General features: G+C 38.6%; 1 long non-coding RNA gene across 2 annotated transcripts; it reads left to right on the top strand.

The window, feature by feature from the left end:
- Positions 1 to 4,592: 4,592 nt before the first annotated feature.
- On the top strand, positions 4,593 to 9,116 carry LOC138952157 (uncharacterized). Of its 2 annotated transcripts, XR_011451314.1 has the most exons (5): positions 4,593 to 5,592; positions 6,105 to 6,146; positions 6,629 to 6,707; positions 7,350 to 8,098; positions 9,030 to 9,116. It is a non-coding gene; the product is annotated as an uncharacterized lncRNA (long non-coding RNA). The 2 variants fall into 2 exon arrangements; XR_011451313.1 differs by lacking the exon at positions 9,030 to 9,116 and having other exon boundaries at positions 4,595 to 5,592; positions 7,350 to 8,181.
- The last annotated feature ends 1,822 nt before the right edge of the window (positions 9,117 to 10,938 follow it).

Below are 10,938 nucleotides of genomic sequence, written 5' to 3'. Positions count from 1 at the left end.
GTAAACTTTATGCTTTTTCAAATTTTTGGAGGGGGGAGGGCGGGTTTCACTGTATCACATAACGCGGACTGAGCGGAATATTAGGGGCAGTTATGCCACAAAAGCTGGAAAGCCAAGCTCAAGGCCACTGTGCGGAGAGCAAAAGGGAGAGAATTACTGTGCCGCGAAACCGGTCAGCCCACTTGAGATTGGCGTGGGATTATGTAAGAGTTATGCCGCATGGCCTATCTCGCTAAGGTTGCGCTGACCCAGGACCGCGTGAGGTCAGCCGCCACTGTGTGTGGAATGCAACAGCGCGTAAAACTGACTGACCACTGCCTCAAAGCAACTTACTTTGTCTTGATGTGGCTCACCGGCTACGCCGCGCTGCTCTGCACAAAGAAGGTGTTCTACCCTCTTTGCTTTGTTAAAGATCTTCTTCTTTGGCTCTGTCCTGTTTTGGCAAACAATAGCCTACTTGAAACGATCCAATAACTTACCTTTCTTGTTTAAAAAATTTTCTGTCTGTGTGATTCTATATTCAGCGCAGTTGTGCCTGCGGGAATTTTCATTTTGAGTACAGTGAGAGTTTAATTTTGATTCCGTACTTTCTTCATACTATCCTGAAAAAGGCAGTTTATCGCTGCCGAAATATTTATGAAGAACATACCAGACCTTGTTCCTTGTTGTGTTTTCTCTTTTTGTTTAAAATATGTGTAGTTTACATGCCAGTCAACCTACGACCAATTTTCCACCAGCTTTAGTTGGTTTGAAGTCGCTCAGAAGATAGGCTGAGACAGTAAGTCGACAAAAAGTCTGCCATGTGAACGGTCCCGACGATTTAGTCCCGAGTTAGCTCCGCTCAGCCTCTCCCCCGATTCTCATGTGGTTTACACAAAATTGCTCTATTATATATATGGTTATAGGCTCCAGGTATGGCCAATTCGCCCGCCCGATCGCCAGGGGCGAGTAAAAAATACGTCGGGCTAGTAAAAACCGACCGGCTGGCCAGTGAAAATTCTGGTCAAATGCAACACTTTTGGTTGTAATATCGACTTTCAAAGCCATAGAAACACTGCATATGCAGCAACTGCGGTATGTACTGGGCCAGCGAAATTTCTAGCGGGCTAGTGACTTGTTTGAAGCTACTCGCCCGGCTGGCGAGTTAAAATGTTAAGATTTGGCCATTCCTGGGCTCTCTTTAGCTGTCTGCTTGCACGCTCAGCATTGGCTAGCTTTGTCATACTTTTCTGTCCTAGGTGGGAGAAATTTAGAACGACTGCGATAAATACTAAATATGCGTGCTTTGATTAAATTTGAACAACTTTACCACTGGGGCACCAAATACACAATTCAAATACTGACATTGCCGATTCTGTACTTAGTTATTGACGACGGAGTATGTCGTGGTTAATTTTGATCACAGCAAGACTCCTCCACAATAATGAACTTATTCCATAATTTTTGTCTTTTGTTTTAAATTATTATAAATATAATTTTTCACTGCAGTAGTCCTTTAACTTTAACCCTTAGCTGTAAGCTAGATATGCACAAGTCATGTCGGTGCCACATAATGCTGACACACATGTTCCTGTGCATAGTTTATGGATAACGTGTAGTTGGGAAGTTAAGAGTAGAAATAATTAGTATTTAGTGTAGGAGGAGGGTTGGGGGTGGGTAGGGAGGGGGTGGGTATGGTTTACTTTGAGCAGGTCGGTTTCAGTTTTAATAAACAATTCTAGAGAATTGTGTATCTTATATTTGAGTCTTTCGTGTTTTAGACATTGATGCATTTAATAGTTTTAACGAGTTGCCTTTTGTTTTATCATTCTGGTGTTTATCTAGATGTGCTGTGTATCTTATAAGAAGTTCTTAAAAGTTCGAAGTTATTTTAGCATATAGGTTTTTTATGGTCTTAACAGTTAAACATGTATTACGTTATCATTAAGATTCATGCTTTGTTAGCACTAAGCAGTTGTTTTAATCAGTCTGGTTTTCTCTTGTTTTCATCTTATGAACATTCTAAATGTTAGACTAACTTATTGTCTTGTACAGAATAACAACTGTGTGAATGGTGCTATACTGAATGAAAGAGTGTGACATGAAGTTCTTGTACATCATTGTAAAGAGTGTGAATGACGTTTTAGTTTAGATGTCAAGCGCTTAGAGCAAGCCTTTTTAACGAAAAGTTTTGATTTAGCGCTATATAAATGTTCTTCTTCTTCTTCTTCTTCTTCTTCTTATTATTATTATTATTATTATTATTATTATTATTATTATTATTATTATTATTATTATTATTATTATCATTCATGAAAAGTAACTGATTTCAGAATCCTTCGTGAACAGTTGAATGCCACGTGTATGAAAAAGGCTCCGCGGCAACATTACATTTCAAAATTATTCGTAGACAATAACTTAAATAAAATGTGGCTCGTGTTATAAAGATAACAAGATAAAATCGACACGTAAGATCAAGTTGCCCGGAAATGTGACATAGACTATAAAGTAAAAGGAAAGTCCGTTATTAGAGACAAGGAATTGAATGACCTGACAGCGTCGGACGCAAAACTAAAGTATCGGAAACTGTGTCCAAGTACTGGTGTGGCAATCCCCTGACTGTCACAGTGACATAAAATAAACACTAACGCTACTAGACTGGAAAGCTTTGCTGTATGCGTGTGTGTGTGTGTGTGTGTGTGTGTGTGCGTGCACGCGCGTGTGTGTGTGTGTGTGTGTGTGAGAGAGAGAGAGAGAGAGAGAGAGAGAGAGAGAGAGAGAGAGAGAGAGAGAGAGAGAGAGAGAGAGAGAGAGAGAGAGAGAGAGAGAGAGAGAGAGAGAGAGAGAGAGAAACACACACACACGCATACACGCATGCACGCACGCACGTACGCACGCACGCAGAGTCTGTCTCAAACAGACAAACTGAGTAGCAGAAAAAGACGAAAACAACGAAGAAACGACGAACAACAAAAGAGATGCACACGGCATGTGTTTGTACCACGTACAGAAAACAAAAATCTCACATCAAAGCCAGGTTAATAATTGACTGAGTACCCGTCAGGCACTCAAACCTTGCTTCAATAATTACCCAATCTACTTATTGGGCCATCCGGTTTTAGAGTGGCGCGAGAACGCCGCGGTCACTTATCGACTTAGCCAGCCTTGTCCAGAGAGCTAAGGCCAGCGCAAACCGTTGACCATGTAAGAGGCCGCTGTAGCGGAGTTACGATGACATGACTCAACAGTGACAGGAACTGGGTCAGTGGACATGACCATGGGATGAACGTGACCACGGCAGTTAGGTAGATACAGAGGTACCTGCCACGTGAGGCATGTCCGACGACTGAAAGCACACCTCCCAACCAATCACGCTGCTATGCTAACTTAATATTTCTGTCCCCAGAACAAGCGTCTATTTGGGACATGACGTGATTGTATGCTAGGAAACCAATCACGCATCCTATAGTCGTTATATATGTACATTATCTTGAGTAAAATATACTTGCAATGACAGGCCACCGGCAGTGTCTGGACATTAATTTTAGGCTGGTCCCGAAGGTTTCCTTTCATCGCAGACATGTACCACGGTGTATGGTCTGTACTGCGCCAGCGGCAAAGGTTGTGCGTGTATGGCGGCGTACTGAAGACAACAGTGTTATTTTTTTAAATATTTGTTTATCAATGTTATAAATAAAGAGATCTATATTTACTCACCATAAAAAAAACACAAGCTTAAGTTTTCGATTTGAAAAAGACATTTTCAAGACAATAAAACAAATCAGAACACAAATCAAAACAAAACAGAAGCAGTCTGATAAACAAAGGGTTTTGATTAAAACAGAATCAACCAAAAACTGATCAAGAGAGGGAATGAGCTTTTAAAAGTCGGTTCAGAAACTTAAACGATCGTCCCATGATAATTCAGAAGACATTTTCCGTCTGTGACATAACAGATAACACAGAAGCAAAAGCCGGTTTAAATAGGCTGTGAAATGACAGTGATCATGCGGCAAGTCTACGTTGGTATCAGTGTTATTAGGCCTAAAAAAAAAAATAGGTGTGGTTACGGTAACCCGACCTACCCTATTTTTAGGGGCCGACCCTATAACTTTTTATTACATTTGTAAAAAAAAAAAATAAAAAAAATAAAAAAAAAACCGAGTGCAGAAAACGCAATGAAAGCAAAATCGCCCGAGTCGCACACTTATTTCCCTGTCAAGTAGGTTTAATTTGTACACATTAGAAAAAAAAGTTTAAAAAAAAAAGTGATTGCCTACCTTCCTACCCTATTTTTTTTGGCTATGTTACCGTAACCACACCTATTTTTTTTTGGCCTTATACATGTAACTGGTGAACTCAGTGACAGTTTACAGGTGCCATTGTGTTCTATATGACTAATTCTGTTGGCTGAAAACTCTAGTGTTTTTTAAATTTTTTAATATTTTTTTTAATTTTGTTTGTTTGTTAAGCTCTGAAGGTGTGAACTGTAAACTCGCCCCCTCCCCGCTCCCCCCCCCCCCCCCCCCACACTCTCTTTCCTCTGCTAGTTTTGTCTTGTTCTTTGCTTGGTTTGCTTTGAGTCTGATTTTGATGCAGATAGTTCTATTCACGACTTTTTTTCCGTGACCTTTCGGATTTCATGGGGGCTGCCATTTTGGTTTTGATGCGCTTCCTTTTCCGGTTTATTTATTTTCCGGTTTAACATAGCATTTGCGTTTTTTTGTCAGAAGAGTGATATTTGGTTATGAAGGAAGTCAAGTCCGCCATTACCTGCCACCTCAGTTGAGTGTTTACTTTGAACTTATACTTGAACCGTAACAGTGTGTAGCCAGTTCACAAGACCTGTTCATCTTCCTACCAGTTCCAACTGTTGTTATCAATGGGTCGCGCAGCTGGAGGAAGTGTTTATTTCCATTCGGAGCCCAACTTCAGTTCAAAACCAGTCAAAAACTGGCCTTGACATTCCCACATTACGATACCCTTGAATGACATTAGATCTACGGCGTTTCCGCTTGCCAAAATCCCACATGTTACATGTCTGCTCTTCGAGTTGTTTGGAACTTAGTTCGAGTATTTTCTCGAACGTAACTTTTGACCCAGCTGTCAGGTAGGCATCATGAATTAGACGTACACTGGCAGTTATAAATCATGTTGTGCAAAAGACTCTAAAGAAGTAGAACATTGTGGAAAATCGGGAATGCTTTCTCAGTTTGTGCACCCTGGCAACATTCAGCAGGGAAAAAAAACAACTGCATTGCCTTCCTCTGCAAAAGTCGCGCAAAGAATGCTGAACGGGCAGCGACGACTAGCTGTTCTTCTTCAAAGTAATAAACTACCCTTCAAACCCTGCAAGTTTGTGCGATTTACTTTGTGGACATGAAGTCAGCAGAGGACTCAGGAATGCCCACTTAATTCCTTGATTGTACTTCCGTCACAAGAACTAAAAGAACATTCAATGTTCGTTAAATCTGTGGATCAAGTGACTCACGAAGCGGAGGAAAAGAAAATCACCAGCAGATCTGTACAAGATGTTGAATTCTGCCAGGGAAACGAAGCCGCCCTCACGGCAGAGAAGTCTCCGCCTACGAAAATCAGTAGATCTAGAGCAAGGTAAACATACGTTTTTCAAAGCTTGTTCACAAACACACACACACACACACACACACACACACACACACACACACACACACACACACACACACACACACACACACACGTACACAAACACACACACGCTCACACCATCACACACACACATGAAAGAGATTTCTTTCTTTCTTTATTTGGTGTTTAACGTCGTTTTCAACCACGAAGGTTATATCGCGACGAGGGAAAGGGGGGAGATGGGATAGGGGAAAGGGGGGAGATGGGATAGAGCCACTTGTTAAGTGTTTCTTGTTCACAAAAGCACTAATCAAAATGAAAGAGATGGAATAGCTGATCGAGTGATGACAATGTTGATTGATAAGTATTTTTTGGTGCGGTGAACTTGAGGCTATATTGTTCTATCAATCCATCGATATATTTTACACTTTCACCCCAGAAATGAAGCACGTGTACACATATTGAACACAAGAATCATTTTAAGCTTTCATTGGCATTGTTTCCTTTTTTTTTTGCAGACATGTTGGCAGGAAGTGAGTGTTTCACCCCACTCTTGCAAGGTAGGTTGATCACTGATGACAAGTTCTGATTGTTTTTCCTTTTTAAACGGATGACAATCCGTACTCTGCAGATGGATCTAACCGAGATGGATCTAACCGATACACGGAAGCAACATTGGGAACAAACTGTTATTCAATCTGTGAATATTTCATGTGTGAGGGGTATAACTGCAAGTAGCCTACGTTCGCTAATGTAGAGAAATAATTTTTGACTCAAATTTCAAGTTAAATTGTTTCTACTGTCAAAGCCATCTTTCTGAAGGAACAATATTTTACATGCCACTGGATTGTTGTATATTCCTTCTTATTTTGCAATGACAGGCTCAGCTTTCATTTGATTGTAATGTGTTTCTTATTTGAAGCTTTGTATCATAAAAGCTCTGTAGAAGTGTTGCACTTGTTTTGCAGACTGCATTAGGCGTGGTACCTATTGCACACACCCACACCCACTGACAAAGGATTTTTTTTCCATTCTCCTTCAGGCCATCGCTTAATTTCTTGCAGACTGAGGAGCAATGGACGTTTGAGCAGCTCCTAAACCTGGGGCACACAAGCCACAAGGTAAATAAGGTATCAGTATATGAACAAATGTTTTCCCTTTGGTTTTTATCGCACCATTTTTTCATAAAACTCTGTAAATTGTGGCAATTACACATTATGCCAATAACATTATTATGAAGAATGAAGATTTTCAACTTATCATTGAAGAAATGAAATCAAGCATTTTTGTTCATTCTGTATTTGATGATTATTTTCCAGTCTTTGGGTTGGCATAGTGGGTGAAATAAGGGTGAGGGGTGTCGGTTGGTGTTATTTCTTAGGTCTTGGTGATGTAATATTTTCCCTACGGTATTATTCATGGTTATCATAGTGCAGATTCCAGGGAAACGGTTTTTTGAACAGCCTCTTAAACTGAAAAGCTACAAGGTCAACAACATAAACAGGTTACTGGTGTCTCGGGCATTGATGTTTTTAAAAAGATTTGCACAGCAATTTTTGTGTGTGTAAAGAGATAATGAAAATAAAACATAACAACTTTTATATTTTTGAAGTGGAATTAAATGTTTTCATTTTTTTTTATTTTGAAGTGTTTTTTGTATGCAGGTTTTATTGGATGGGTGGGGGGTGGTTTTGATGGTTCTGATTTATTATGATGTAAGGGTGTTTTTTTTCCTTAATTATTTATTTAATTGGTTTATGCAGACTTCATGGCAGCCACTGACCTGACGATATGACAGCCATGAATATCGAACGCAGAAGAAGACAAAGAAGAAGACAGTCTAACAGGAAAATAATTCTGGTATGCTCATAATGTCTATGCCAGTTAAAAAAAAAGTCATGAATTGAAGTTTACCCAGGTTAGACATTAGCATGTCGTAATTGTGACAATGAATGTATCCGTAAACGCACCAAGAGACTTACTTAGAAAAATTGAAGTCATGCATCGTCAATATGACTACAATCACAAACTGAATAAGGGGAAATCATGTCAATTTGGTGGTCTGGATCATCAGCTGTTGCTCATTCGCTATAATGGTCTACTTGACAAAGCCCGTCTTCATGTGCTTCTTTGTTTCTTTATACCTAGTGTAGACAACATGTAGGCGTTTGCAGACTGTTTATTGTATTGCTGTTGTTTGTTTGTGAGTAAACCTATGGTGTGACCTCAATTGTTTGAAATTTGTTGTGTGAGGTGTTTCTCCATGCCCCCAGAAGAACCGACATTATATTAAAACCTTCATACCCTGAAAATACTTGCATACTAGATGTTGTTTCTTATTGTAATGATTGGGGACAGGCAAGCTCTTAAATTGTGCAAGCCTTCAGAAAACTGTCAAGTCTGATTTGCTAGAACAAGCGATATTAACACGTTATTAAGATGAATATTTGATTAAATATGTGCAGGAACTACTTCAGCAGATTCATATGGCCAGTCTCACAATGCAAGGAAGGTGAGTAGATTGAATTATGTCTTTCCCACCTGTTCTGTGTTTAGTGTCAGCCGTGATTGCCTGATGAGAATTTGAAAACATGTTTCTAACTAACTTGAACCCAACCATGAAACGTGATGTAAGTGAGTAGCCCATCTAGAAAAAATAACCTGTTCTAATTCGGAATTAGAACAGGTTCTTTTTTCTAGATGGGCTACTCACCTACATCACGTTTTATGGTTGGGTTCATGTTAGTTAGCAACATGTTTTCACATAGAAAATGGTGGGCACCTGAACAAATATCTGCACATTACAATGAAGTCTTACTTTGTGATCTGATGGTTAAATAACCCCCCCACCCCCCCACCCCCAAGAAGAAGCTCACATAACTACCAACTACACAATTTCATTACAGAATCAAACAATGGGAAGAATCAGGATTCAGCAGTGCTAGGTCGTTGAGGGGGATAGCTATCACTAGGCACTCAGCAATGAATAGTTGAGGTTTTCACGGACATTAACAAAATCCGGTAACCTACGGACAGTAAATTTCACAGGGAAGGGAACAAGAACGTCAAAAATGGAAAAGTATGTTTTTTCTTTCAAACCATTGATAGAGCTCTGAAGCTTCACACAAGTTTTGCAGAGAGAGCACTCGGCCTATTCATTTTTGGCACTAAAACATGCGCACACACAAAAAGAAAGTTTTTAAAAAGTGGCGCCGATGTATTCTCGCAGCCTTAGAATATTGCAATTTGTATGTTACCAAATTGAGGCATGATTTTACTCCATGCAATTACCTGACCAAATCTGCGACAGTCGGGCAAACTTCTTACAAGTCGGATTGGGCCTTCAATCAAATACTCAGAAACCAGCAGCTACTTTAAGTAATACTAGTTTTGTTGTTATTTTGTACAGCTTGTACTGAATGTGTTTTCTTTTATCTCCTCAGAATCGAGTCAGCCAGAGAAAGACCATTGAGAGGGAGAGCGCACAGTAAAGCATATATGGCATGCACTTCGGTGGACCAGTGCCATCAATTCAGACCTGTTTACCCTTACGATTTTGGCGTAATTTATTACGATTTTCTGCAAAAAATACGCCATTCCGCTATCCGTGTCAAGACTACGATTTTCATAAATAAAAAAAAATGTAAAAAAAATTAAATTTTTTTTTATTTTTTATCAATTCACATGTTTGGCATTGTTTTTTTCAATGGCAAAATGGGGTGAAAAAGCACAGCACTTACCAGAGATCATGTCTGTCTGATGAGACGCTGGAGAGCCTTATTCTAGTGGTGAAGTCTAGCCCTCACTCATTCGGCAAGCGCAAGTACAGTAGAGAAGCGCTTGACACACTGAAAAAGGCCTACTACGAGCAAAAGAAAAAGAATCAGTGATGCATGTGCTTTTGATGTGATCTTCTTTGAAATTATGATGACTACAAAAACTGACTGATGTGTTTTGTTTGTGAATGATGGATATATGTGCATGATTGCGTTTCGCAGACACAGTTGTCATGTGCGTTGTAATTGGCGACGAATGCTGGATGATTACTATTTTTGTGCCAGGATTACTATTTTTGGGGCTGAGCATTACTCCAAAACACTTGCAGATCATATTTTCTTATGTTTAAGTCTAGCTGTTAGCAAAAGTATTTGACGATTCTTGGGTACGACTTTCGTGTTTAATCCTATTAGCTTGTGCACAGCCTCAAAATCTGTTTTATTTTGATTTATCATTTTTTTTTTTAATGGAATTAGTCCAAATGTAAATACATCTAAGGTTGCAATATTGTTTTCTTGTATATACCCTTAAAACTACCTCTTCGTGTAAACAAAATTTAATTGTAAAAAGAAGTGTTTGTTCAAGGGAGATAATTTGAAGCGAATTTTTTTTAAATCAGTAAAACTGCATAGTGACATCCTCAATTAAATAAAAAGAATAAGGAATAAAGGTATACACACAGGTTGTACCCATTTTCTTGATTGCACTGCTTTTAAGTAGAAAGCTTTTTTTCTCAGAATTATTTTACAAATAAAATTCAAGGGAGGCAATTGATATGATAAAAAGGAAGAATTTTTCTTTTCTTAGAATACTGTACACATTTAGTAAAGTATAATTTACAAGACAAAACACAGGTTTTTTTTCTGTGCCTACTACTTGACAAGAGAACCACGAGATTTGTGCAGATTATTAAAAAAAATTCTGTACAGTATATTTTACAAAGACAGATCCATACAATATATATAATTTTGTAATAGATGTTTACAATTTGTGGGTATGTTTTTTTTTAAATCAACAGTTCGGATAGCCACAACAAGTGTGTTTGTCTTGTGATTTGAGAGCTTTAGCACTGGATGCTTAGAATCCTCTTGATCATTTACTTCAGTAGGTTAAGCCACCTTCTCCAAAATCTTCTCTCCTATTCTGTGCTTACTACAGTGGGTTTGACAAGAGAACCACGAGATTTGTTTTTGTAAATATGTTGCTTTTATTCTGTACACTTTAATATTTTAATCCTATGTGCACATTTTTTTTTAACTGTGTTTTTTTTCCCCTGTATTCAAAGTGTGTATGGAAACCACAACCTGTCACAGCAGTATTATTAATCTGGATCTCCCTGCTAAGAACGTAATTAACAGAACGTGTGCATGTAGCCAAAGAACTTAAAAAGAATTTCTGCTACTTCACTCAAAATACGTCCATCCTCACACTCATATTTTCTTAAAATAATATTTGTTCATACAAACATGTTTGCGAATTATTCAATTTTGCGTAAAATATTCAATTACGATTTCTTTGTGTGTTGCAAAATTATGTAATAAAATTATGCAAGATCAAATTCAAAACAGCAATAAA

The sequence above is a fragment of the Littorina saxatilis genome, linkage group LG17, assembly GCF_037325665.1.
Source record: "Littorina saxatilis isolate snail1 linkage group LG17, US_GU_Lsax_2.0, whole genome shotgun sequence".
In the NCBI taxonomy this organism is placed as follows: Eukaryota; Metazoa; Mollusca; class Gastropoda; order Littorinimorpha; family Littorinidae; genus Littorina; species Littorina saxatilis.
Note: the sequence above shows the minus strand (reverse complement) of the source record. Positions and strands in the feature narration are given on the sequence as shown.